This window comes from Leopardus geoffroyi, chromosome E3 (assembly GCF_018350155.1).
Source record: "Leopardus geoffroyi isolate Oge1 chromosome E3, O.geoffroyi_Oge1_pat1.0, whole genome shotgun sequence".
NCBI lineage: Eukaryota > Metazoa > Chordata > Mammalia > Carnivora > Felidae > Leopardus > Leopardus geoffroyi.
This window is the reverse complement of record NC_059340.1, coordinates 30,215,804-30,239,352: the sequence shown is the minus strand read 5'-3', so window position 1 is coordinate 30,239,352 and position 23,549 is coordinate 30,215,804. Positions and strand designations below refer to the sequence as shown.

At 41.6% G+C, this 23,549-nt stretch overlaps 1 protein-coding gene across 2 annotated transcripts in view; it reads left to right on the top strand.

The window, feature by feature from the left end:
* The first annotated feature begins 476 nt into the window (after nucleotides 1-476).
* Nucleotides 477-23,549, top strand: part of MRTFB (myocardin related transcription factor B) — a 203,074-nt gene continuing 180,001 nt past the window's right edge. Inside the window, exons 1-2 of one of the 2 annotated variants that reach the window (XM_045461472.1) lie at nucleotides 477-530; nucleotides 8,514-8,708. The gene's annotated coding sequence lies outside the window, so the exon portion shown is untranslated. The remainder of the gene's footprint in view (nucleotides 531-8,513; nucleotides 8,709-23,549) is intronic. The other variant, XM_045461478.1, reaches the window with a different exon arrangement.

Genomic DNA, 23,549 nt, shown 5'->3' with positions numbered 1-23,549 from the left:
CTCGCAGTGTGAGCTGGCGCTAGTTACTTAGTCGTTTTTTCCTCTCTGGAGTGGGGAGGATGGTAATGCCCACTTCGTGGGGTTGTTGTGAGGACCCATGGGGACTTGCATAAGTACTCGGGGCACAGTAAGCACCCCAAGACCGGTGGTTAGGATTACTGCTGTCGCCGTGGTCGAGACTCTGCAAAAGCTCGCAGGTCCAGGGCCCCGGGCATGCGCATGCGCAAGCGCACCAGGCCGGCCAGGTGAGGGGAGTCGACCGTCGCGCACCTGGCTTTTAACCCTTCGCGGTCACGGACCTAGGGGAACGGCTGCAGGAGCCGGGGCGGGGGATCGCGAGCACTGCTACGCCTGACCCCCGCGGCAGGGGGCGGCTTCTGGAGAGCCGCGCCGTGTCGGTTCCAGGCCGGGGTCCGCGCTTGCGGCGCGGCGCCGCGGGGAGGGCGGGGGAGCGCCGAAGGGAGCGAAGTCTCGCGAGATCGCGCGCGGTGGCGGCAGCGGCGGCGGCGGCGGCGGCGGCGGCCCTGGAGGTGAGCTGCGGCCGGCGGTGGCGGCCGTTGGGGACTGAGAAGGGGGTGAGAGCGGCGGAGGCCGAGGCCGGGTCGGGGAGCGGGCCCGGCGAGCGGCCCGCGTCCTGGGCGGCCGCTGCGGGGTGCCCGGCGGCCGCAGCGGAGCCGCCCGGTCCGCGCCGTCCCGGGACTCGCGCGGGCGAGGCGGGGCGGGGCGGCCGGGCCGGGGCCGCGGAGCCGCCAGGGCCAGTCCCCTTCGCAGCCGGTCCTCGCGCTCGGGTGCGACCCCGGGGCCCGCCTCGGTGCCCTCCGGCGGCGGGGTTGACGCCAGGACGCGGTGCCGCTGGCCGCGGCAGCACGATTTATTGAGCGTTTACAGTATGCCGGGCACTTAACTTGCGCTGCTCCGCGCCGGGGCTGCACAGCGAGGCGAAGCGCCCTGCCCAGAGTCACCCTGCGGGAAGCGCCGGAGTGGGGGTTCACACCCAGGCACACCGATTCCAGCCCCCACGTCCCGTCCTTGCCTCCCATCCTTGTCTCCACCCCCACTCTCAGGGTTTTAGGGCTTGAAGTCTTCCTGGGGTCCGAGTTGGGCTGCAGTAGGTGTGTGGAGCCCCCCACCCCCACCCCCCGGAACTGGCTGCAGCATGGTATAGCAGTGTCTTGGGAGAGGGTCTTTGGTTTTGGTCATATTCCCAGAAGGGTCCCTGACCCCCAGATGGTCAAGAACTCCTGTATGGCCCTGCACGACCCCAGAAGAGGTCTTAGAGCAGCGAGTATGTGCCAGGGATGGGTTGTCAGGCTGAATGGAAGTGGACTTTTGGAGCCCAGGGCTTGCTGTAAGCAAAGGAAACTTTGAAGTTTGATTGTCGTTGAGCACATGATTACAGTCTTTGGAAGCTGTGGTGCTCTCAGCCTTGTTAGAACCAAGACCCCTCCCCTTTGCAGCACACTTTCGCAAAGCCCGCTTTACCTCCCTACCATGAAACTCATCGACAGTGTAATCTACCTGCACACGTAGTTGAACATCACTGTGATGCTCCGATTTAAGTGTAAGGGAGAAATAAAAGAACCATCTATGACACACATTGCCGTTATCGTTTACATCTCGCACACACTGCTGTGCTGGAAGAGGGCTTGTACCGGGTGCTTGCAGCTGCTTCCAGTGAAGATGTTTAGATTGAACAGCAGTAGAAATATCAGGGGCGATTTCACACAAGAAAAGGAAAGAGCGAAGCTATAGATGGACCCTGGCATGGGCAGGGAAGGGGTGGCGGGTAGACACCTAAGTGTGGGGATAACCTGTTTATGATAATAAAGGGAGAAAGAGCCTAGGTTGCAGTAAGGATAACATGTCAAGGTAAATTACAGATTCAGCCAACACGCAAATAATATTATATAAGCCCTCCATGGATGCTGTGTTTTCAGTCCACATTGAATGGCACCTTTTGTGTCACAAGCTTTGAGGCACGGTGCTGGATTCCTGCCGCTTATCACTGATAACGAATAAAATATTAGATCGAAATTTTTGGATTCAGTGCTGATATCTCATTAGTTAATATGCTCAGTATTGTGACCTTGTAACTATACGTTAGCAGTGTGTGATGTCAGGCTGTGGCCACTAATTTCAGACATATTTTATCTCAACTTTTCTCATTTTAGCTACCTTCTCCTAAATCACTGGGGTTTCCCCATAATTCCTTATTAAAAACTTTTCGGTAGTATGTTCTAAAGTAATGCCTGTTTATAGTGATTAATCTGGCTGGACATTTAAAAGATTCTCAGGGCCAGGATGGATCTTCATTATCTGTTGCATGCGTTGTGTGAAGTCAGTCCAGCATCCTGGTCCCCAAATACTAAATGCCAGTGGTGTCCCCCAGTTACTTCTATATCTAAACATGTCTCTTAAGGGACACTAACAACCCCACCCTGAGATCCACTCTAAACAGCAGTCCATGGTCTACTCAGTTATAACAGGAAAGGGGGCAGATTTTAACTGACAACTTTTGTGGGGACAAAAATTTTTCCCCTATTCTTTCTGAGGCATCTGACATATCAGAAGGGCAGGCTCTTGGCTAGTAACGCTCTCATTGATTATTCTAGAATCTCAGACGGGAGATGAGGTTCATACCTATATCCCTTTGCCTAAAAACTTGCTTTATTTTAATTGTGATTCTCGTTAGAAACGCTGACACTAAACCCCTGAATCCGTGAGCAGTGTGAGGTAGGATGGATTTGGGAAGTGACAGTGACAATGTGTAGAATAACTAAAGAGGTCTGAGTTAAAGTAAAATATACACTGTGTAACCACTTACTAAATAACTTTTTTCTTGCTAATATCCACAATAGAGACTTTAGAAGATGTAGGTGGATTCAGAGGTGCAAATTCAAAGGTGTAGAATGTCCTGTAATCACATAGGTCCTAAGTCCTCCGAGTGTGATTTGTTAGAAATCGTCTTTTCGTTTGAAACTGTTCATCTTGTTGCCAGGAGGAAAATGCAACTGAGTCACAAAGTTCAACTCAGAGTCACATATCGCTATAGTGTAACACCGTACATTTCTTCAACTCTTGTTAAATCTGCAAAACCAATTTATTTTTCTTATTGTTGAATGGAGAAGATGCTGTATGATGCATATTGTTCATTGCTTGTTACTTTTGAAAGGTGGAAACAAACATGTAAGTAAAGGCTCTTGTCAGAATAGGATGATAATGTATTTTAAATTGACTAATGATAGATAAATTGAATACTTACAGATGGGAAAATCCTCCAGATTGAGAGTAATTAACTTTTATTACTTTGAGCAAGCCGTATCATGTTGCAGGGTAAAAAGAGGTCATCCCTCTTTTTTTTTTTCTCACTTTTTTTTTTTAATCACTACTTAAAAAAAATATATGTACAAAAATGGAACAAATAATATGAATTGCATAGATATTGAAATTTCCACTTTTTAGGTGTAGGGATACATTGTTGAATGGGCAAAAATCATGCCTTTGTAGATGAAAAAGAGTGACTTACTATGCACATATCCTTGGGCTTTATAATTAAGCTATTTCATTATTTTTTAAGATGCATCTCTAAAATGAAATGGTATCTTAAAATTGGCATGTCATGATTTGGCAACTTTTCTTAGTGGCACATGAAATAATAGTATGTCTCAGAATTGATGGTGTCTTCCTTCAGTGACATAGGGAATGTGTACAAATTTCAGCACCTTGATTAATGTTTAACGCCAAAAAATTTACCCCAAGCATGACTTGCAAAATGAAAGGACACATTTCTAGATACTTCCATCTGAACTAGAATCCTTTACTCAGAAGATTCCTATTTAAAAAAAAAAAAAGTCCCCCCCCCCCATGTAACGCAAATGAAAAATCAGTACTTATAAATATAAGAACAACTTTTCTTAAAAATTTTTAAATGTTTATTTTTGAGAGAGAGACAGAGACATAGCACGAGTGGGGGAGGGGCAGAGAGAGAGGGAGACACAGACTCCCAAGCAGGCTCCAGGCTCTGAGCTGTCAGCACAGAGTCCGATGCGGGACTCGAACCCATGAACCATGAGATCATGACCTGAGCCAAAGTTGGAGGCTCAACCGACTGAGCTACCCAGGTGTCCCCAGAACAAATTTATATAAGATTTTTAGAAAGAAACATGCTGGGTGATTTTTCATGGAGAATAGATGGTGTGGTTAATGAATTTGCGGTAAAGTTAATCAGTGTAACCCAACAGATATAAGAATATGGTTTTGTTTTGTTTTCGTTTTTTTCCATTTTGGAATGGTCATAAGTACACTCATAATTGACAGTTTCTTCGGATGGGACATCCTTAAAGTGGATTTCAACAGTTCATAGTTATTATTGTCTTAATAAGAAATATTTTTGAAAATATATTTACTACATGTTAGGTACAGCTTTTTTTTTTTTATTTTTTTTATTTTTTTTATTTTATTTTTTATTTTTTTTATTTTTTTTTTTATTTTTTTTTTTTAATTTTTTTTTTAATGTTTTATTTATTTTTGAGATGGGGAGAGACAGAGCATGAACGGGGGAGGGGCAGAGAGAGAGGGAGACACAGAATCGGAAACAGGCTCCAGGCTCTGAGCCTTCAGCCCAGAGCCCGACGCGGGGCTCGAACTCACGGACCGCGAGATCGTCACCTGGCTGAAGTCGGACGCTTAACCGACTGCGCCACCCAGGCGCCCCAGGTACAGCTTTTTTATGGGAGGCTGCACGGTTTCTCTCAGCCAGAAATCCTGTGTAAGGACTTTTTCCATCTGATGTTGAGGGCAGGTTGCATAGGACCCTCAGTCACAATGAAGTCGGCTTGCCTCTCTCCTCCCCCAGGTGGACCTCACCTATTCTAAGTGTGGTTCTCCAAACCAGCAGCATCCTGGAGCTTGTTTGAAATGCAGACTCTGGGGCCCGTCCTAGACCCTACTGAACTGGGATCTTCCTTTTAACAAAATCCTACTCCAAGTGATGCACATGAATGTGTGGGAAGCACTGGACCAGATCAGTTGCTCTCAGACTTGGGTGTGCATTATAGGAATTGCTATGTTTGTCCACTACTCCCAGGGTTTTCCTGTTCAGTAACTCGGTGCCGGGGCCGGGGCCTTCTCCCCAGGTTCTTAGGTGATGCTGATGCTGATGGGCCAGGGCCATACTATGAGAACCATTAGGCGAAGGCATCCTTTTCATTGCCCCTTCCTTTTCTCTCCTTTGTAACTCCTCACCCCTTTAAATAGCTCTTTTTATGGATTATTATAATTGTAGGCTTCAGACTGGTTGGGGAAAAAGATTACGTTGTCTTTTATAGCTTTTAGTGATGGCCACACTAAAATTGCATGTCGATATCTAATTTCAGAGAAAATTCTCTTTTTTAATGCTTGTTGGATTTTGACTCTGGCTAATGAGTAGTTCTCTTTCTCTTCTTTCTATGAGTTACCCTTAAAAAAAAACAGGTAGATACAATCTATTTTATTTATTTATTTATTTATTTATTTATTTATTTTAATGTTTATTTTTAAGAGAGAGTGCATGTGAGAGAGTCGGGTTGAGGCAGAGAGAGAGAGGGAGACGGAGAATACCAAGCAGGCTTTGCTCTAACAGCATGAGGCTATCAGCTCAGGGCTTGAACTCAAAAACCATGAGATCATGACCTGAGCCAAAAACCGAGTTCAGTGCTTTGACTGAGCCACCCATGTGCCCCAGGTTACACTTGTAATGCTTTAAAATTATTTTTGTATAGGTAAAATATTCGTGTAGTTCAAAAATTAAAACAGCTTATTTGGAGGAGTCTGGTTTCCAACTCTTGTGATCTAATCTGTCCTCTCTTCCCATAAATAATCTCTTTTATTTGTATCGTTACAGATCTTCCTTTGTATAGACACAAGCCAATACCAGCAGAGTATACATACCTCCTTCTTTGTATATAAAATATAGCATACCTTGTAAATTATTCAGCCCCTTGCTTTTTGGCCAGTTCACATACCTTTGGGATCTTTCCATATTAATGTGTAGAAAACACTTCATTAATAGCTTCAGAATATTCCAGGGTATGCCTGTGCCATAGTTTATTGAACTAGCCCCTGTGCATCAACTATTGATGCCTATTTGAGTTTTGTTCAGCCCCTTAACAATCACAATGTCATGGTGAATAAACTTGTACACATTTCATGTATGTGAGGTATATCTGTGGGATATCTTTCCAAAGTGAGACTACTGGTTCGTTGAGCAATGCATTGATAATTTTGATAAATTCTGCCCTTCTTTAGGGTTGTACATTTTGAACTCCTGCAAGTAATGCATTTATGGTACCCGTTCCTCCAGGGGCTCTCCAGCAGTGTTTCCCAACCTTTAGATTTGTATTATTCTGATACGTGAAATATGATAACACTGTAGTCTTAATGTGCCTTACTTTGATTATGAATAAGGCTGAGCATCTTTTCATATGCTTAAAGGCAATTTCTGTTTCCTTTTCTATGAACTACCTGTTCATACCCTTTGTAATTTTTCTTTTGGATTGCCTTTTTCTTACCGGTTTCTAGGAATGTATAAATCAGAGAGATTAGCCCTTTGGGATGTGAGTTGCGCTTTCCCCCAGTTTATTTGTTTTTTAATTTATGTCCATATATTTTGGCATAGAGAAAGGTTAAAAGATTTTTCTTTAAATTTTAGGTAGTTTTTTCTAATCTTTTACGGTGTCTGGATTTTGCGTCACAGAAAGGCCGCCAAGAATTTGAAATTTGTTCGTGTTTTCCTTCAGTGCTTGTATGATTTCATTTTTACTCCTTTTTTAAAAATGTTTATTTATTTACTTTTGTGAGAGAGAGTGCGCGCAAGTCAGGGAAGGGGCAGAGAGAGAAAGGGAAACAGAGAATCTGAAGCAGGTCCCAGAGACTCTTAGCTGTCAGTGCAGAGCCTGAAGGGGGTGGGGGGAGTGTGTCGAACTCCCAACCGGCGAGATCATGACCTGAGCCAAAGTTGCACGCTTAACCGACTGAGCCACCCAGGTCCCCTCATTTTTACTCTTAAATCTTTGATATACAGTATAAGGGATTTATTCTGGTGTTCAGGGATGGTATATAGATTCAACTTTATCTTTTTTCATGTAGCTGCCAGCTATCTTTTCCCATTTGTTTCAGAATACAATAAATACACCATTATTGTGTTTAGAACTTCCATGTGTATTGGGGCCCATCTGTGGACTCCCTGTTCTATTCCATTAGTCTTTGTATTCAGACACCAGTTCACGTTATTGGTTTTATAAACTGTTTTAGTTTCCCCTGTTGCCCTTCATTTTCCTGGAAATTCTTGCTTGTTCGCTTTTCCATGTTAACTTTATAATCATTTTGTCTAGTTCCAGAAAAAAAAAAGCTTTGAAAAATTGAGATCATGTTAAAATTATAAACTAATTTTATGGAGAGAATTTGTATGTCCTTGATATTGAATTTTCCCATCCAAGAACCTTGTGTAGTTTTTTCATTTGTTTGGTTTTACTTTTGAGTCCTTCTGGAGCATTTAAAATTTTTTCTTACATACATTTTACCAATTTTTTAAAAATTTATTTTACGTATTTTATTTTATTTTTATTTATTTTTTTTTAATTTTTTTAACGTTTATTTATTTTTGAGACAGACAGAGCATGAACAGGGGAGGGGCAGAGAGAGAGGGAGACACAGAATCTGAAACAGGCTCCAGGCTCTGAGCTGTCAGCACAGAGCCCGATGCGGGGCTCGAACTCACGGACTGTGAGATCATGACCTGAGCCGAAGTCAGACACTCAACCGACCAAGCCACCCAGGCGCCCCACGTATTTTATCTTTTGTGTTGCTTTTGTGAGATCTTCTCTTTATCTTTTCTAAGTGGTTTTGCCTGTATGTATGGAGGTTGTTTTTCTGTATGAGTACAGAAATTGACAGACCCTGAAGTTACAAGTAGTTTTTAAGAGACTTCAAATTCTGCAAATTCCCTTGTACATTTTCGCCCAAGAGAAAGAAAGCTTTGAGGGTCAAGCTTGCAGTTGAAATCCGTGTCTGCATTTATTAGCCCTTGGACTTGAGGAGGTCTGTTTGACTTCTCTTAGCCTCACTTTCTGAACCTGTACAAGGAAGCATTCTGTGTAAGGATGTTGGAGGAATTAAACAAGAACGCAAGAGACTCATCACTTACTGCTGCTTCCACCACCAAGGCCAACATGGGTTGAGGCCACTGGGTTTTTTCTTTTTCCCACTCTTACCCCTTTCATCGTTGAAAGAGGAAAAAAGGAAACCATGGAGGAAAACAGTAAGGTGTTGGGATTGAAGTTAAAAGTAAGCTCTGATTCAATGCCAACGGGATAATCAGTGTGCTTGAGATAGGAAACAAACCCAGCTCCGCACTTGAGGCCCCTCCTACTTTCTGGCGTTACTACTTACTGCCCTGTAGACGCACCCTGACAGCAAGGCTACTTAGCTTTCCCTGAAGGCCCTGTGTATCCTGTAACACCATCCCTTCCACCCAGAATGTTCTGCTACCTGTGTCTGCCGGTTCGGATACGTACTGCCCCTCAGCCAGTGAAGAACAGTATCTGTCTCCTTGTGCAGTTCATCTGCCGTATAGCTTGGCCTGTGATCGACTGGAAACCGAAGACAGAAACCATATCTGTCCATTCATCCAAAGATGCCCACAAAATACCTGGCAAAGGATGGACACTCAGGTATTTGTTAAATAAGTGAATGAATCATTGACTTTGATCTTTCTTTAGCCTTATAGTATCTGGGTAACTCTTATACTCTATACTGTAAGCCCCTTGAGGACAAGGATTATATCATCTCTTAATAACAACAGTAATAATGGTGGTGAGAGGCAAACAGACTTGTTATGTAAGAGCATATAATAGTAAAAACAGGGACACCTGGGTGGCTCAGTCACTTAAGCGTCTCACTTTGGTTCAGGTCATGATCTCACAGTCTGTCAGTTTGAGCCCCGTGTCGGGCTCTGTGCTGACAGCTCGGAGCCTGAAGCCTGTTTCAGATTCTGTGTCTCCCTCTCTCTCTGCTCCTTCCCGCGTGTGCTGCGTCTCTGTCTCTCAAAAATAAATAATAAGCATTAAAAAAAAAAGAGTAAAAACCGAAATTAACATTTATTGAACATTTATTATGTTCCAGGAACTGTTGTACAGTCCCTCATGTGGATTATCTCCTATAATCCTTAGCATTCCTAGAATTGGGTGCTATTTATCTCTGTGCAGGAACCAGGGTGCACGAGCTAGGAAGTGCTACAGCTGAGATTCAAATACAGACGTTCCGAGTCTAGCAGCCCAACCCTTAACCTTTTACAGTGTTCTCCACCTGTTTGTTGAGTATGCCATTTATAGGTTCTTGAACAATTTAGGAAAAGTTACTTAATCACACTTGCAACTTGCCGTTTTCCTTCCCAGCCATCCCATTTTAGTAACTTCTGTTTTGTTCTTTCCAATTTATGTCAGACTTCATGCTTTCCAGGAGGCTTTCTCTGACTGTCCCCGCCAGGCATGTAGTAGGTGGTCAGGAAAAAGTAATTTTTACTTTCTCCGCACCCCCCCCCCCCCCCGCAGGTTCACAGTAAAGGTGCTAAGAAAGAGGATGTAAGACAGGAAGATAATTAAATATTTTTACTGAGGTAAGTTTTTTATGATTTAATTTTTTTCAAAAGGAAACCTCCCCCTCCTCCAACCTCCCAGCCTCCCTCCCCCCTCCCCAGCACCATTTTTTTTTTTTTTTTAAATTTCTCTCCACAGCCTGCTTTCAAGGGAGATAGTGGCACACAGAAATGCCTGCCGTTAGTATTTTGCTGAACGTACTTTCAGAAATGTATCAGTGGATTTAGAAGTACTCGTATACAAATCATTAAATAAATTGGTTTACGCTGTAGATGTAGTCTTTTTTTAATGCAACAATGTAGTTTATATCATTCTCTACCCACGAGTTGTACGAGGCGTGCATAACCATACATGATGATTATACTGTGTGATATTTCATTCTTGGGAGGCGCCATACTTTAATCATTCCTTTGATGACCATTTAGACCGTTTCTAGCGGATAGTGGTGTGTTGATCAGCCTTGTACTCACATCGCTGTGTCCTTGTTCATTTGTCTCCCCGGAGGTATAAGTGCTGAGTCAGACATGACGCACATTTTCAGCGTTGGTCCATTTGGCCAAACTACCCTCTGTAAAGACTACCAGTTGATCACCTGCCCTCCAGCCCCGCAGAGTTGATGAGAGTCCTGTTTTCCATGCGCCTGCCCACACCGAGTTCTGTTAACCTTTTTAATCTTTGCCAATCCAGTAGGAGAAAAAAATAGTATCTTTGAGATAGCAAGGTTTTGACCTAAATAAGCCTTTTATGTTTTCAAAGACCTGTTTCATCTGATACTCTCACTTACATGAAGAATTTCCTTACGTGAGAACAGACCTGTGATTCTCCTGTGTGAGTGAGACACTCTCTTGGACTTGAATATGAGGAAAATGTTCAAATATGTTGAGTCCTTTGTTTTTAGTTCTGTTTCCCTGATTACCTCATTACAAATATTTTTCAATTATTGGCAACTAACTAATTGTTTTGGATACTGGACGTTTTCCTCTGTAGGGAGCAGTACTTTGTTTTTTATTCATTCATAGTGGAGCTTGAAGAAGCTTTAAAAACTGACTCGTTAACATCTTTCAAACACAGATCCCAGTTGCAGACTAGCATAGAGAATGTGATTCACAAACTTGGGTGACAGTGGCATCTGTATTGAACTTGTCAATTACACGAATACTTGTTCAACAGTAAACCTGTGAATATCGATACGGAGTCTCATCTGTCCAGAGTGTTTTGTCAGTTTCTGATGTGAATGTGAGCTCTGATTTTATGTTTGTTTTAGATTTTATTTCAATCAAATGAGAGTTCTTAAGGAAGGTCTCCCATGAAACAGACCCCAGCCATGTCATTGTCCTACTGTTTGTTCTTTGTATGAAAAGCGTATTAAAATTCATCTTTTTTTCTTATGTATAAAATGGATCTTCTTATAATTTGGATTGTGTTTCATGTGGGTCCTTTTCTTTTCATTCCAAGTTAACATTATTGAGGCTGCAGCCAAGTGTGTTTTATCTACCAGCTTATAACTGGCAACTAATGTGACACCTGGCACATATGTGGCAGACGCTCAAGTGGTTTTTGAGGGAATTAATGATTGGTGTGTATTGGCATCGTTGAGTTAGAACTAAGATGTAAGTGAGGAGTCCCTTAGGTTTCAATGAAGACATTTAATTTCTTGGAGACGAAAGCTAGTATCTGTGACTCTTAAATGCACCTAAATCTAGACATGCATAATTATAGTGACACTTACTACAGTAACATTTTGTGACATTTTGTTTGGACTGTTGGTTTGGATTATATCCCATTTCGTTGTTGTTGTTGTTGTTGTTGTTGCTGTTAAGGGCATAGTAAGTATCTAAACTAGGTAAGATGCTAGATCTTAATTCAAGAATCCTATGATGTTGGTATTATAGACATGGGATGATTTTTCAGTTGTTATTTGTAGACAAGGCTAAAGAGGATACCCCAGAATATATTTTAAATTATGATGGAGAGGGGCACTGGGTGGCTTAGTCGGTTAAGTGTCCGACTTCAGCTTAGGTCATGATGTCACAGTTCGTGAGTTCGAGCCCCGCGTCGGGCTCTGTGCTGACAGCTCAGAGCCCGGAGCCTGCTTCAGATTCTCTGTCTCCCTCCCTCTCTGCCCCTCCCCCACTTGGGCTTGTCTCTCTCTTTCCAAAAAAAAATAAAAGATTAAAAAAATTAAAAAAAAAAACTATGATGGAAAGACATTGAGTTATATTTTAATTGTGTGGTTCAGCATTTGTTAAAAATAGAAGTAGAGAAACAGATTGCCAGCCATTGAGAAGACTGTGTAAATCTTTGTCCAGTATCCTGCCTTTTAAGCTTTTCTGACTCCTAAACTAGTTCTTCACGGCCAAAATAAACACAGCAGATGGAACAAGCATTTAATAGATTTCAGCAGTGTTGGGGACTTTTGTTTCATACATTTTGTTTCCACTGGATTATGGGGTTTTAGAGAATGCATGAGCTAGTTTTAATTAGCATTTTAGCAGCAGTTATTTGCATGTAAAAAATTTTAAATCGATTAAATAACCCCCTAGCAATTTTTATTTGTACTTTAATTTCCTTAGCAACCCCTTACTAAATAAATAGTCCAAAGTGAAATCTAGGCAGACCTGAAAGGACATTATTGAGTCTTCATTAGTGGGGTCGAAATTAATGAGATTTCCTGGAGTTTTTCCTTGGATATTTTAGTGTGGCTAATGGTATAACCTTGTAATTGTCTTCTAAAATCACCAAAGTTCTGGGTTCTTGAAACTTTTTCTGTGGTAGTATAGGAATTTGCTTACATGGTAGCTTTCATTTCACTGAGGAGCTAATTTCTGTAATTGCATGCTTTAAAACCTTAAATCTAAAAATACTCCTGAAAAGTGAGGAATTACCAGTAGTACTTAAACCAAAGTCTTAATTAGAATTAAGACTTTATCTTTTATTTCTGCTCTTAGCTGTATTTGTAAAAATTGTTCTGCATTTCAACAGATTTTAAGACATTCTTATGTATTAATGGGTTGGATTTTGTGCATTTGTAACAATTTCTTCCTATTTTAGGCGTACCGCTTAAAGTTTAGACTGGCAGTATAAGTGGCTATTTGATTGGAAAGTTGGAAAGAGGAGAAGTTCTGTCTTCATATCCAGAATTTGTGGTGGTAGACTATTCACATGAAATGGTTTCATGGTCAGGGTGAGGGTATGGAAGAGTGGAAAGCGATTTTTCAGTGCTTCTGTGCGGCTGAATCCCTAGTAAGCACCCTGGGCTTACTTCTGCAGTGTGCATACCTGAGTTGGTCTCTCACAAAGGCATTATTATCACCCCAGAGAGGCAGAGAGCAGTGGAGAGCGGTAGCTTTGGGCTTCAAGTTCCACGATGAGCACAGGGCTTAGAGAAACTCCCTCGGGAAATCTCCAGCCTCTGAACGGTCCACCCTCCTCCAGAAGTCTTCCTTGCTAATGCCGGAAGCTTGGCCTCGTCTTGGGCTTGATAGAAATTTGTCTGGAGCGGGGCAGAGGGAGTCTGACTCTTGTCTGTTACTGCAGGGTCCAGAGACTCTCTTTAAATAGACTTCCAGCACGGGAGTATGGCTGATCCTGTCCCAGCGGTGTGGTGACCAGTACGGGAGCTGCACAAACGCTTCGTGCCTTTGTGCCCGTTTGGTTTGTTCAGAGAGGATGCCCACTTAGTGGCGAGGGTCGTGTTTGTGTTTGTTAAACCCACTAAGTTTTGTTTTAAGTAGATTTTGGTCTGTTCTAATGTGACAAAGTTTTTCAGTCTGAATGTTCTAGCAGCCATCACTCAAACATTAATTGCTGTCACTGGGAAAGGATATCCTCCTACATCTTTTCTGGAGTGCTTGAAACCATCCCACTTCCTTTTTCTTTTACCTTAAGAACTGATTACTGCCACTTGGGAATTATAATCAGATGGCGTCAATCTTTACAGAAAGGTTACCAATTATTGCACTGAAAAATAGGCATTTCTCCCTAATAGTACGTGTTTCTCTTGGTATGTCTCACTCGGTTCAGTACTTTTAAATACCTTTTAGGTGAATGAATGCTTTGTGTCATGCCCTGATTTAATACATTTAAAGCAGACGTTATTGATGGCTTTCTTCCTTTCAGTTCTATGGAAGGGGGTAATTTATTTAATATGAAATCTTCACAGGATCTTTTGGTTGTTTAGGTGTCCTCAGGGTAGAAAAAGGATGGCTGATGTCAGTTACTTATACTGTGATAGAAGCTCTAAAATGAGCATTTGCTGTGAAGAGTTGAGAGTGGTAGGGATTGGCATACTGAGCATTGGCCGTTCCCACGTTTTGACCTTAACAACACTCGGAGGATAGATATAAATCACCCGGTTTTAGAGCACAGAATGCCTTCGTTATGAAAGTTGTCCTTGGGCACTCAGCTAGTGTGTTAAAAAACAAAGCAAAACAATGACTTGAATTCATACGTCTCTGGCTCCAAAGTGTGCTCTCTTCTTCTCTGCACTAGCAGGGAAAGGGGTCTCACAGTTGTTGGAGTGCTTCATCATTGTAGATAATTGTTATGTTGGACAGAGCGAAGAGGAGGCTACTTTATCACCACCATCGCCATCCTCTTTATTTTGAATGTTCTTCAGCATCAACGGATGAAGTTAGGAGCCTGCCAGGGTGTCTGGCTCACTGTGTTCAATACAACATAGGCTTGTTTAATTTAGCAGTGCTTGGAGATGAAAGGTTCATGACGGCCAAGTACAAACAGACCTTCTGTGGGATGTTAATTTTGTTACAGGAGGGAATGCTTGTTTTTCATTTTTTCATGAGTTAAAAAGGACTTGGACTTGTTTAAATCTGTGTAATCAAAGGGAAGCAAGCAGTGCTGCTGAACTTTTTTTTTTTTTTTTGTTCAGTCTTTGCTAATTCCGTTTCGTACCTGCCAGCAGATTGCAAATTGTGTGCTGTTTTGTTCTTTCCTCTTTTTCCTTTGGATTGGATTGTATGGTTGGTCGCCGTGGGGATCTAGTGGTAGGAAAATAAATCATTTCCTCCTCTGGACAGATTGTGTGTTTTTTACAACAGGTTATCCTTAGCAGGCAGAGTGGTTCAGCCAGGCCTTTGCACAGAGGTGTCACTATATGATTTTGTGCAGTCACTTTTTTTTAACAATAGCTCTATTGAGATATAATTCACATACCATACATTTCAGCTAGTACGTTTAAGGCACACGGTTTCGTGGACTTTAGTATACCTAGAGCTGTGCACCGATCCTCCCTCTCTAATTCCAGAACACTTTGATCACCCCAGAAGGAATGCCCATCCCCGTTGGCAGTCTCTCATCATTCTTCCCGCCTTCCAGCCCCTGGCAACCACGGAGCTGCTTTCTCTGTGGATTTGCCTGTTTGGGATTTGTCATAGGAATGGAGTCCTACATTATGTGGCCTTTCTTGCTGGCTTCTTTCACTTAGCATGTTTTTGAGGTTCACCTATGCTGTAGCATGCATCAGAATTATATTCTGTTGTGTAATTACATAATATTCTATTGCATAGATATGCCGTATTTTGTTTATTCATCCAGTGATGGGCATTTGGGTGTTTTCCATGTTTTGGTTGTTAGGAATAATTGCCGTGACCATTCATGTACAAGTTTTTGGGCAGATGTATGTTTTCATTTCTTTTGGTTATAGACCTAGGAGTAGAGTTGTTGGGTCTTATGATAACTCTATGTTCAACTCTTTTCCAAGCTGTTTTCCAAAGTGGCTGCACCATTTTACATTCTTACCGGCTGTATTGATTCCAAATATTGGCAGGATTCCAAATTCTTCACATCCTGGCCCGTATTTGTCATTTTCTCTTGTTGTTGTTGTTGTTGTCGTTGTTTTCACAGTAGGCATCCCAAAGAGTGTGACGTGGTATCTTGTAGTTGTGGTTTGCATTGCCCTAATGACTAATGATGCTGAACATCTTTTCATGTGCTTGTTGGCCACATGTGTATCTTTTTTTTAGAGAAATGCCTATTCAGATTCTTTTCCCATTAAAATAATCAGGTTGTCTTTTTATTGTTGAGTTATAAGAGTTCTTTATGTATTCTGGATACACACACGCACACTCACGTGTCCTTATCAAAAATACAAATTGTACAATTTTCCTCCCATTCTGTGAATTGTCTTTTCACTTTCTTATTCTTTGAGGCAAAAAGTTTTACATTTGGATGAAATCCAATTTATTTATTTATTTTAATAAGTTATTTATTTTAATAAATTAATTATTTTGGTTGCTTGTGTGGTCTTCTCTCTGTAATTTTCTAGAAGTCAAAAAGTCATACCTTATTTCTAGACCTCTCCCGTGTAAAACATCGGTGCAAAATTAAGTGGCTCACCAGTTAACTGTGTATAGTGAGTCGGAGACATTAAACATCAAGTGTTCTCAAATTCCGTGTGAGAAGACCAAATTTCCTAGCCTAATACCAAAGTGCTCCCCCCTTTTTAATTAGAAAATTGCCTTTCAGGGTTCTGTATAGCTCAGAATGGGCACATCGTTCTGTGAACGTTTATAAGCGTGTCATATGCACTGAGGGCTTGACTGCATTGGGGGAGCCAGAGGTAAGTGGAATGTGGCTCTGTCCTCCAGGAACAAGCACACAGGTGCCGTGTGAGGAGTGTTCACAGCGGACAGTAACGGAATACGGAAAGGAGGAGGGAGGACCTCCCTCTGTCTGGGTGAGGACGGGTCTTGGAGGAGTAGACACTTGAGCTCCATCCACAAAGATGGTTCGGTGGTGAGGACTTTCCTCTTAGGGTTGCTTGCTGCTGTGCGTGCCGTGTGCCCCGGTGCCAGACATTGTGCAGCAGCCATGTTTAGGATTATCGACCTGATGAGATATAGATGTACATGTGATGCCTTAATGACTGGAACTGAACCTGAAGAAAACAACTTGTCTCTAATGTCTTCAGATTTTCAAAGTTTTCAGAAATGTCCTACTTACCAATTAGTTCAGCATGGTGTGTGTGTGTGTGTGTGTGTGTGTGTGTGTCTTTGTCTCTTTGTCTAAGCTGAAGCCCACATAGTTCCACATAATCAGCGTAAAATATGAAGGAGGGAGTAATAGTTGGCTTGGCTGTAGAGGAAATTGATTATAGAGAGTTGGATGTATCCTTTGAGGAATTTCGATTTTGTCCATGTTAAGGAGAGCCATTGACGTGTCCAGCACAGGGAAGGTGATACGATCACTCTGGTGACTGTACTGGGAATGCTGGATGCAAAGGGTAGGACTGGGGACAGAAGACCCCATTAAGCTGTTAAGCGGGTCCAGGTGGGAGTTTATGGGGACCTGAACTAGGGCATTCTTGGCAGAGTTGGGTAAGTCACAGGGTGGAAATGTTTAGAAGCTCTTAGGAATCCTGGCTACAGGTAACAGAAACCATGCTCACACTATATTAATTAGAAGATTCCTGGAGAAGGTCCAAAAGGAATGAAATGCTGTAGAAGCCAGGACAACCTCAGGGGCCTGAAGGGTTGGAAGTGGCACTCATTATCACAGGGACTCTTGCCCCCCTGTGTCTCTTGCCTCCAGCTTCTCCACAGGACAGGGGCCATCTTCACACTCTTCAACTAAAAGGAAAAAAGAACTTTTCCCTCTCAGATTTAGTTGTTAAAATCCCAGGGGCTCTCTTGGCCTTGGGTTTTGTGCCTTTATCAGAAGGGGTCTCTGTTGAAACTTTTACCACCATCACATTGGGATTTCCCAGAAGAAGTAGGGAAAGGTTATGCTGGGCAGAGCCAATCATGTACATCAACTCTGGAAATACAGGCAGGATCCAGAGATTGGGAAGGAAGATCTGAGCAGGAAGGGCGGGTCAAGAATGCTTCCCAAGTGTGTGGCTTTGGTAACCTGTGAAGACACCATTTCCATCCGATAATAAGGGCTCAGTTCAGTTTTAGACTAGCTTCTACTGGTCCATAGGGCTAATCACAACTTGTATGTTATGTATTTTTGTGATTATTTGATTGGTGTGGCCTTCACAATTAGAAGCCCCGTGAAGACAGGACTCTCTCTTTTCTTTGCTATGAATCTCCAGAGCTTACCATAATGTGCTTGGCATGTAGTAGGTATTCAGCAAGTATCTATATGAATGAATGCATTCACGTGAACAAGTCCAGCAGGCAGCTGGATGGACAGCTTGGATCTCAGATGAGGACAGGGAATACAGATTTGGGGGTATCAGTGTAGGGCTGGATTGTAGACGAGCCGTGAGAGTTATCCTTATTGGCTAAGGGACTTTTATGAAAGTTCAGATACTTTGTAGACCTGTAATTTCCACATCCACATAATGATATTGTGCCTTTTTTTTCCTTTGCCCTGCCTAGTATTTAATGCCAGTAATTTCTACTGATAACCCTACCAATGATTTTTTCCAAATTCCAAGACAGATTAGAATTAGATTTGTGATAGATCAGGAAATAAAGGTGATAAAGACGGAGATTCCATTTCCTTTTAAGAATAACTGACTCATAGGATGAAACCTTGGATATGATTTCAGATCACTCCTGTAAACTCTCACAAAAGATGTTTATAAAACACTTGGAACAATACAGATTGTACTAAGAAAATGTGCTTTGATCAACTCGAGATACAAAGCAGGGAACTTAATAAATCAAGTCGCATTTGTGAATGGAAAAGGACTCGAAGTTCACCTTAAAAGTAAGAATTCGGTTCACATCCAGACTTTAAATTTTATATTCTGGATAGCAGATGTTAACTTAGTTTCCTCTTCTGTATAAAAATAAAATGAATTGCAGATTTCAAATCTTGGCATCTTGAAATCTGACTCCTGATTCCTATCTCTTAATAACCATTGGAACACTAGGCTAAAAATGGAATTTGACTTTGGTTTTTTACCCTTTAATTTTGAGATGAGTATGCTTCCAACCCTGTCTTCCCTCTGTATTCAGGAAAACCATGCCTCTGTAGCTTGAATATGCCGTATTTTTTATTATTTAAATATTAGAAAAACATAGGCATGTTTATATAAAATAGTAATATTATGTTCACACTTGGGAGAGGTGGTTTGTTTCATTTTAAGGCATAAATACATTGTATTACTTTTGTAGGCTGAACACCCTCTTATCATCCTGCCATATGAGAAGATACTATAGTAAGTTGCATATGTTTTTAAGTATCTTTATTTTCTAGATTCCTCTTCCCCACACCTGCCTCAGTAGAGAGAGGAGCATTTTTACTTAATTTTTCATTAAAGAACTTTGACTAAATTCACCATACAACGAATGCACGCCAGTGTCTTTTTTTTTTTTTTTTTTAAGCTTATTTATTTTGAGAGAGAGAGAGAGAGTGAGCAGGGGAGGGGCAGAGAGAGAGAGGGAGAGAGAGAATCCCAAGCAGGCTCTGTGCTGTGAGCGCAGAGCCCAGCACAGGGCTTGATCCTGTGAACTGTGAGATCGTGACCTGAGCCGAAATCAGGAGTCAGATGCTTAACTGGCTTAGCCACCCAGGCACCCCAGGCCAGTGTCTTTTAAGCAAAGTTGTAATTTAATAGAGTGTTTCTCTCTAAGAGCTCACATTGAGTAGCTTATAGCATCTCGGTTTTTAAAATTACTGTGGTGTGCATATATACGTGTGTGTGTGTGTGTGTGTGTGTGCATATATATACATATATATGCATATATGCATATATATACACACACACGCATATATATATACACACAAACACACATATATATGTGTGTGTATATATGTATATATATGTATGTTTATGTGTATATATACATAATATAACTCAGATGATTTTCTTTTGGCTTATAGATTGATGCTTATTATTTCACATAAGAGTTTCAACAAATACCTAATATGCTAAGAATTTGTGTATTTTGAATTTTACCAAAACTGTTCAAAGGCTGGGAAAGAAATGTTTTGGATTTTAATGATAATGAGATCAATATTATAGGTTTTTAATTTCCTGCATAAGTTATTAACTGCATCGAAAGTTATTAATTACATGGAAAAAAATCTCTGTATTGAGACCATAGATCCCTGCAAATTGTATAACCCTTTTGAAATCAGTTTATAGAGCCGAAATGAAAGAATGTTGATTTCTGGAGGCACCCCTTATCACCGCCTGGAGAAAAAAAATGGTTAAAATGCATCTGATATAGTACAGCTTATTCTGTATTCTGAAATGATTTTATTCTTTATGAGGTAGTTAGCTTCCTTCTTTACTAATGAATTCTTCGAAGGTAGCATCATTCAGAATAGAAAAGCTCACAGCCTAGATGTCCAGCAGAGAGTAAGCAGCTCTTACGGACAGTGGCAAACAGGAGACCCTGCAGAGAGAGGCCTGCATCCCTCATGCCGTTGTCTCTGGGCTTGTGAGGCTCACTCCTCTACTGCATCCCCTAAAATGACAACATCACTTTCCCAGACACAGGATTTCCACTTTTAATTTTGGCTTTTCTGATCACTGATAAATATAATTCAACAGGTAGCATTAAATAATGGGGGCGGGGGGGGATGCAAATGTCCTGTTTCTACCTAGATTCAGTGTAACTAGGGGACAAATTTGAGTTAAGAAAGGTGTAAAACAATTGAAATGCCCTTCTCAGTAGATGGGTGCAGGGTTTAGGCTGATAAGGTGCCTCGCAGTTGTAAACAATCTGTGAAGTGATTCTGAGTAATTTATATGTATTGTGTATGTAAATAGACTTTTCTAATGTGCTTCAGCTGTAGCTTCTGTCGTTTAAGTAGAGAAGTCTTGCTTATTATTTTCTCTACTGAATCGTAATGCAGAAGCTATTCAGTCAGCTCTTGCTCCTGTGTCAGTGAAGTCTGAACTTAAGTAAGTTTTACTCAGCATCTCAAAGGTAGCAAAATCGTAAACAGAAATTCTGTAAGGGTGGGAGTATGTGTTTCGTAGACTTCTTTTATGAATGTATTATCCATGAAACCCCGATGATAAAATAGGTTATTTTCAGAGGGCTGTGGAAGGCTGGACAAGTGCCTCACAGGCACTCCAGGATCACCGTTTGAAACCACTGTTCCATGCTGTCATTAATGAAATGTTGAATCCTAGGAGGAAGGAGGGATGAATTACTCATTTATGCGTCTTATTTGTTATAACGTTATACTGTATCACTTGCTCGCATGATAAACACCAATAGGATTTGAAATCAGGATTGTTGTGAATATTTAACACCACTTTACACGTCATCAGGAGCAATAATCACACTCCTAGTGGGGCTGGTCCATCGTGGTACAACAGTCTTGTCTTCTGACAAAAGAGACCTGCCTGACTTGCAAGATTATGGAGCCAAGGGTAACGAGAGCCAAGGCGTGGAAGACAAACCGGCACGTGCACCTCGCCCATTCGCAGCAAAGTTTCTTTTCCTTGTTAGGGCGTCCAGTCCAATACGGCTTGATGGGTAGGAGTCCGCATTCTCAGGCAAGTGTGGTCCTGCTGGGAGCCTCGCTTGGGAGACTTGCTCCTCAAGGGGGAAAGACCTTCGAGCTGGGAGTATTAGGAATTAGCTCTGTGACATGGAGCAAGCACTTAAGGTTCCTCGCCCTGCACCTCGCTGTAAAGTGCTCCAGCCGAGCACTGTTGTGAGGGCGCGTGGAGATGGGGCATGATGGGACATGTTCCTCCAAGAGGAAATGTGATAATAGGGCAGCCGTTGACAGTGGAGCTGTCCTGCAAAAACACACATTTGGTCAACAGGTGTCATTTCCACATTTTATTGAAAGTAGGTATCTAGGTACTGGAAGAGCCCTTGATGGGGACCTGTTGTTACTGACCAGCACTTGAATGTGGCTGCTTTTGGGTGCTTCTTACAATTTTACCTAAAATGGAACCATTTTGTGCTTAAAATCCTGAAAAACAAAAACCAGAAGGTGAAATGACCAAATACTGGTTTGTTTTTTCATCTTTTGTTTTAATGGTTACTGCTTCTCTGTGGGAATGAGAATATTTACAAACTATGCTCGCAGAACCTGGTCTGGAATGCTATGATAACAGAGTGTTTGGGAGATTAGCAGTGTTTAATGTGGATATAAATCTGGGTATGATGTGTTTAGGACATGTGACAAGGAATCATTATGTCAGTCAAAATTCACTAAAAGCTTATCATTTAGTAAAATTGTTCCTTTGAGAATAAAAACATGACAGTTCAGAGGCAACCTGAAAATTTTGGGAAAGGAATAACAGTTTCTAAGGGAAGGTGAAGCATAATGTCATCAACAATTATCCCTAACAAGGGATATTCGTTGATTTTATGGCCCTTGCATGAGTTTATTGGATCCTTTTATAGAAAAAGCTTGAAAGAGAAGTACCACTGCAGGGGGGAAAAAGAGAGTAAAAGGTTTTCAAATGGATAGCCTTGATAAGCGGTAAACTATCCTGTATTTGTGGCAGGAGATGTGGACCCATTGAGTTTTATTTGTGATGAGTAAATGAGTTTACATCTTCTGTCAGCTGTAATTAGCATCCTTGGTGCAGCTAGCTTAGAATTCTCTATAATTGACTGTAGAGTATACAGTATGGTATAGTGTGTTTGTTGTCTTTGATGTGAGCAGTTAGAGAATTTACTTAAAGGTTTCTAGTTATGATTTTAGTTTAAATCACTTTGGATCTGTTTACCTAAGTTTTATTATTATTGAGGAATAATTGACATACAGTGTTGTATTAGCTTCAGGGGTACAGCCTATTGATTGAGCAATTCACTGCGTTACTCAGGACTCACCAGAGAAGTGTAGTCACCATGTGTCCTCATACAGTATTATTGGCCATATTCCCTATGCTGTACTTTTTATCTCCGTGACTTATTTTACGACTGGAAGCTTGTCTCTCTTAATCCCTTGCCCCTATTTCACCATCCCCTACCTCCCTCCTCCCTGGCAAGCACCAGTTCTCTGTATTTAAGAGGCTGTTTTGTTCGTTTGTTTTTAGATTCTGCATGTAAGTGAAATCATATGGTATTTGTCTTCCTCTGTCTCTGTCTCCCTAAGTTTTTCGCATCTTTTTTATTTCCAAGCTGGCAGGACCTCTTCTAGCTGACAGGCTCTGCTCTTCCAGCTATGTGTGAGAGTACTTTGTGCATATTTGTCCTCAATTCACTTAGGTTTCAAGAGATACCTTTATCTGGAATTCTAAACTGTCAATGTACAACTCTTTAATAATCTTATCACTAGCATTTATTATCTTAACTTTGTGTTAGAAGGATCAGCCTGTTTCTGTCGATTTTCTTTAGTTGTGTTATTTAAATGCATTGACTTACCGAGCATTTCCAGGGTAGGTACAGAATGGGTTTGTAATTTGGTGCTGGCCATTCTGCGTGAAATCCAGCACTTAAAACGATGCCAGACAGAGTACATGTGCAGTAAATGCCAATTTGAATTCATGAATTGCTCTAGAGTGGCTCGTGGTTATAATATTTTCACTATTAAGTGAGCAACATTCTGTACTGGTAGTTGAGCTAAACATTCAGGCTTCATTTGAAGCCAGTAAACAGACCACTGTGCAATCCAGGGAGACCAGTTGGTTCACTTTTCCATCCAATAGTAATTTGCTTTTACAGTGCTGTTTATATAGAGGAAAGGTCAAAGGAAAGCAGTTAAATCAGTTGCTTTGCTACAGTGAAAGAGGTTTAGTATGCCAATGAAAAAAGGACAATTCGAAATGGATATTATAAAGTTTAGGCAGTTACTTTCCCCCCATCTTTATGGAGGCATAATTGACACAAGTAAATGGCACAGGTTTAAAGGGTACAGTGCCATCACTCCTGACACGTTTGCATCTTTGAAACCATCGTCACAATGAGGATAATGGGAATGTCCGTAACTACAAAAGTATCTTTGTATCCCTTTGGAACTCTACCCTCACACCTTTTCGCCCCTGTCTCCAGGCAACCACTGATCTGCTTTCTGTCACTATAG